This window comes from Colobus angolensis, unplaced genomic scaffold (genome assembly GCF_000951035.1).
Source record: "Colobus angolensis palliatus isolate OR3802 unplaced genomic scaffold, Cang.pa_1.0 Scaffold86, whole genome shotgun sequence".
Lineage (NCBI taxonomy): Eukaryota > Metazoa > Chordata > Mammalia > Primates > Cercopithecidae > Colobus > Colobus angolensis.
The window spans coordinates 8,909,100-8,914,852 of NW_012122487.1; positions in this window are offsets into that span (position 1 = coordinate 8,909,100).

Sequence of the window (5,753 nt, forward strand, 5' to 3'; positions counted from 1 at the left end):
TCCCTGACTAGCTGTGTAGCAAATAAATAAACTTTACCTCAGTTCTCTCATCTGTAAAACTGGATATTAATGAGAGTACCTGTCTCATTAGACTATTAAGAGGATAAAGAAGATTGCACATGTAAAGCCTTTATCACAGTGTCTGGTCCATGTTATTAGGCAATGTGATACATACATTAATCAGGAATGAATGGATTCATTTGTTTATTTTGGAGTAAGAACATAAAGGCATGAATTATTTTTATTGGCCATTTTTGTTTTGTTTTGTTTCATTGTGATTAAAAAATAATTGAATGGCTGCTGGTCAGAGATCATGACTTCCTTTCCCTTTTAGCTTTAATTCTGTGGCAGCCAGCAGAATTTTCCTGACAGGTATTCTAGCAGACTTCTTCCAAGAGACCTTTTCTGAAACTGCATGACTATACGTGGTCTTTACCTTCTAGAAGTTCCCTTCAGGTGTTGTCAATATTTTTCTTTGTGAGGAAAGAAAAGCACTGATTTCTTAAGTGTATTAATTCTCCAAGTAGTTTTATTTTATAGGAGACACTTAGGATTTACAAGGAATAGACGTGTATTCAAATGGAGAAACCCATGAGTATTAAACCGAAGCCGCTGGGGAAGAGGAATTGCAAGGCAAGAGGGCAGTGGCTCACCTCCCTTCCCTTCCCTGACACTCCATTCTCCCCTCCAAGGTGAGGACTGGATAAGGATGTGGAATCTACAATGGACTGGGAGTGACTGGATAAGCCTGAGATGTGAACTTTCCAAACTTCACACCGAGGAGCCCCACTGAGTCTTTACAGGACACACCAGCTGTTCCCACCAAGAAAGGAAGCAAAAGTTTTTTTGTTGTTGTTTCTTTCATGCCACCTCCCTCTGTGGAATCCCTTCTTCTGCATCATCTTTCACTCCTCTTTCATCGGGTCACAAATGCCACTATTCCATCCTTAGTCCTTTGTCCAAAATTGTCATTTTTCACTCTGAGTTGGCACCTACAATGATGCTCACACTATCTCTTGTTCCAAAGCGGTCCTTTCCTCCACATCAACAAAATGTCCTCTCTGGGGTACCTGTACTGGTGGATTTTGATTTGATTGAAATAACTCACACTAGGGTCTGAATCATAAGCTTAAGGGCATAGTGGAGGTGGGGAATCTTCCACGAAGTTATTGCCACTGTCGTTTTTTTAAGACATAATTCCTCTGTGTACATGTGAAGAAGGCTTCTTGGTGCTTGCTTTTTTGTTTTTTTGTTTTCGTTTGCTGTAGGGGTCAGAAACACAATTGGATACAGATGAGGCGGGGCAGGCTGCATAAGTGGGTTAAACAGGCAGAGTTAACAATGGGAGGGTAGAGGTGGTGATGACCTGGAGAGGGACATTTACATTAAATAAGAACAGCTGGAACTGTAGGCAGCTCATGCGCTGCCTTTACATATGAGGCTTGTTATTTTACAGAACACCCTCACTGCCTCTCCTACATGTGACTGTTGAGGAAAATGCATGGGATCTGCATTGTTTTATGGCCCACGGCTCTTTTGGATCCATCCCCACCACCTCTACCAGTGTCCTGTACCCACACCCCACAAGGGACAGAGATTATTCCCAGAAAGAGACTTAGAATTTTGAGAGAATCGACCCTGTACTTATCACATGTTTCTCCCAATAACCCTTTCTCACATTTTTATCCAATATTGCAGAATCAAAATTTTCTATGTTAGTGCAAAACGTATAAGCCTTTACACCTATTCAGAGAAATAACAGAAATGACAGGCCTGGAGCAGTGGCCTGTAGTCGCAGCACTTTGAGAGGCCAAGGCAGGTGGATCACTTGAGCCCAGGATTTCAAGACCAGCCTGGGCAATATGGTGAAACCTCATCTCTACAAAAAACACAAAACTTAGCTGGTTGTGGTGACATATGCCTGTAGTCCCAGCTACTCAGGAGGCTATGGTGGGAGATGGGCTTTGGGATGTTGAGACTGCAGTGAGCCAAGATTGCACTACCACTGCATTCCAGCCTGGGTGACAGAGTAAGACCCTGTCTCAAAAGAAAACAAACAAACAAAAAAAAGAATGACGATGTTGGAACGTTGGCATAATAAGAAATTCAAATTAAAATATTTGGAAACAAAATTTTAGCACAATATCCATGTCTACCTCAGTTCTTTGTCTTATTTGTAAAAATCACCTAAACAACCTGGTGTTTCCAGTACCCTACCAAATTATCCAGTATATTTCAATATCCCCATTTCTTAACTGCCTTATAATTACTGCTTGATTTATTAAATAGAAGACTGATTGAATCGAGAATGGTTGATTTTTCTATGCCAAAAAAGTCGACGTCTATTAAAGCATATTCTACGCAAGACTTAATGTAAACTGGATTTTAAGAAGGTGCAGAAGTGGGAGTATATGGACATATTGTGAACTTTTATTTGTGAAACTGCTGAGATTGTTTCATAATCCAGCAAAGTAATCAGTTCCAAATTAGTGTTCAGATTAGATAATGATAACTTAAACATGTCTCACCCTATTTGTAAACATAAGCACTCTTTTCCATTCCAGAGTTTTCAGAAAAACACACATATTAAGAAGTGTAGGGTTAAACCTAATTTTAATTACACTTTCTCTTTTTTTATTTTTCGAGACGGATTCTAGCTCTGTTGCCCAGGCTGGAGTGCAGTGGCGCAATCTCGGCTCACTGCAAGGTCTGCCTCCCGGGTTCACGCCATTCTCCTGCCTCAGACTCCCGAGTAGCTGGAACTACAGGCTCCCGCCACCACGCCCGGCTAATTTTTGTGTATTTTTAGTAGAGACTGGGTTTCCCTGTGTTAGCCAGGATGGTCTCGATCTCCTGACCTCGAGATCCGCCGGCCTTGGCCTCCCAAAGTGCTGGGATTAAAGGCGTGAACCACGGTGCCAGGCGCTTAATTGTACATTCTATCCTATTGACATCATAGGCAGGGTAAATGAAGGGAAAGGAAGTAATAGTCGCCTTTGCTTTCTTCTTTTGGAAGAAACAACATATGCAAACTAGAAGGTAATCACCTTTAATGAATGCAAATATTAATATTTTAATGTGTGCAACAAAGCCCAGAAAAAGCAAGAATCATATTCAAATTAGGGGGGAAAACCCAAAAGATTAAAAAAATGTAAATAACATTCTTGGGTAGTAGGAAATAATTAAGGCCACAAATTTTTTTATAAACTTAGCAGTTTTACATTTTAGATGTTACTCTACAATCATCACAGAATTATAGCCAGCTCTTACCTAATTAACTAACTGATTAGACAGAATACAGTAGAGATGAAACAATTCTTAAATGTTCTTGACTTTTTTTCTGATACATTTTTGTCCTTCACAAATACAACATATACATATATCTTCAGTTTTCCTGAGAAGTTCCAGTTATATCTACTCTTATCTCTAAAATTAACTTATTAAACTTGTAAGCACATTTAATTTTATGTCCTTATAAAAATTTAGCATAGAAGATGATTATTTAAGCAGAAAAATACCCAAATATGTTTTGAGGTTTGGAATAAAAGGTGTACCACCAAATCCAGAGAGTACTGGAATCTCAGCTGTGAAGACACAAACCCATTGGTCTGGTAGAGATCACATTAATATTCACAGGGATCTCTTGCCTGGGTAGCCTGAAATCAAACTAGGTTCTAGCTTATGTCCTTGCTGGGAATACTGATCAAATCATGAGCGTGTTACCTGGGCCAGTGCCATCCATGTGGGCCACCCTAGCTTTGGTGCATCTCCCCTTCTTGCTCTCTGTTGAGGCGGCACTATTCCCACAGGCTGCCCCTCTGGTGAGAAGCCTCAGTGCATATTCTCTGTTGGGTTTAAAGGAAGGTTGTGAGGAGAAATAAGTCAAATCAATAGCACCTGTTAGAAATAACCAAGCCACCAATGTCAAGATTTTCCTGTTAACAGTGACAAAGGTCCATCACAGAGGAGGGTAGAGGGCAGGAAACATTTCAAATAAGAGGGAAACGGTTTTGTTGGCAGCAATGTAAGAGTAAATGGAGTTACCATTTGTTGAATTATTACTGAGTCATGCCGTGGGCTAAGTCTTTTACTTGTATTATCTTATTTAATCCTCATAAGACTGATAAAAGAGAAGTATACTGATAATACTCTCATTTCACAGATGAGAAAACTGAGGCACAGAGAGATGAAGTGATTTGTCCCAACAAATAGTGGGAAATAATAAATTTAAATAGCATCTGACTAGAAGACCTAAACTGCTTAACATATGTCTTAAAATTTGGTCCAATGAAGTATGTGTGTGTGTTTTTAAAAATATTATAGAACTTGAAGATTTCAGAATTCTCTTAACCCCAAATTTTAACTACAAACCAAAGCAACCATTGATCTCTGTTTTCTAGGATTTGTGTGATGTGTAATAATAGTTTGGTCACCAATTTCAATTTCAAAATTATACACCTCAATACATTTTGGTGAAGGTGGACATTCAAAACTCAATATATTGTCAGTTATTCTACCACCATATTTTAAAACTGAATTCATCATTGGGCTTTTAGTGGAACAACAAGAGTAATAGCTATAATTTATTAAGGACTTATTACTGTGGGTTAGAACCTGTGCTTAGTATTTTACAGCCATTATTTTAAATTAAATTCTCAAAAATAAGCATAATCATTTCCATTTTACAGATGAAAAAAGAGATCCAGAGATTAAGCAGTTTACTCCAAATTCATGCATTATTAATATGATGGACCCAAGATTCAAACCCAGGTGTACCTGAATATGAAAGACATGAACTGCAGTGTGGGATGCTGTGTTGTGACTCTGGTTAAGACCTGGTTCAGGTAGGTGACCAGGTCTCTCACTCATGATGTTCTCCTACATCTCAGGATTATGAGAATGCCTGATTGCTTTGTGCCCTTGTGAAAACTAAAGCATCCAGAAGTCACAGGACAGAATTATAGCATGTGTAGTGCTCTGCATTCTTTAAGCCTAACATTCTTCAGAGGCAAGAGGAGCACAGAGCCAATACTAACTCTGCCTTGCCCCATGGCTTTGCAGGTACCCAAGATTTGGAAGTAGCTTCATGTGTTCACCAAGAGACGGTGGTGGTGAACTGTTGGCCCAGAAGCCTAATTATGATGAAAGTGGGCTTCCAGGCCTCAACAAGTTTTCTTTCATAGTAGGTGCCCTGAGGAGAAAGGAGGGGTTTTGCGTATGGACTTATTGTTTGAGCCTGCCGTGCAGGTGCAGGTGCCTGCTGCAAAACAATGAACTCCATTGATGGCAATGCCTGGCCTTACACATGCCAAAGCCAACACATATTGCTCTGGGCAGGTATGGAAGTCAACAGTGAGGCATAACCAGGTAGGGGTTCATGATCTCAAATGGCCTCCTCCTCCTCCTCCTTGAGCTGAGAGAATTAATCATGGCCATGCTGGAGAGCAGACTACCTACAACATACTGAAAAATTGATCTGTGAGTTTGGACAGACACACCAGTGTCAAAGCTCTGGCACTGGGGCAGATGCATCTATTTTCAGAAGTTTCTCCACAAATGGAGAACTGTTTGTCTTAAAGGTGGAAAATTACATGTATGTTACTATTTTAAAGAAGGTATATCTTATTTGCCTTTCCTGCAAAAGAGGAAAAGGAATCCTATGAACTTCTTTGGATCTTTCTTTCTTTCTCTTTCTTTCTTTCTTTCTTTCTTTCTTTCTTTCTTTCTTTCTTTCTTTCTTTCTTTCTTTCTTT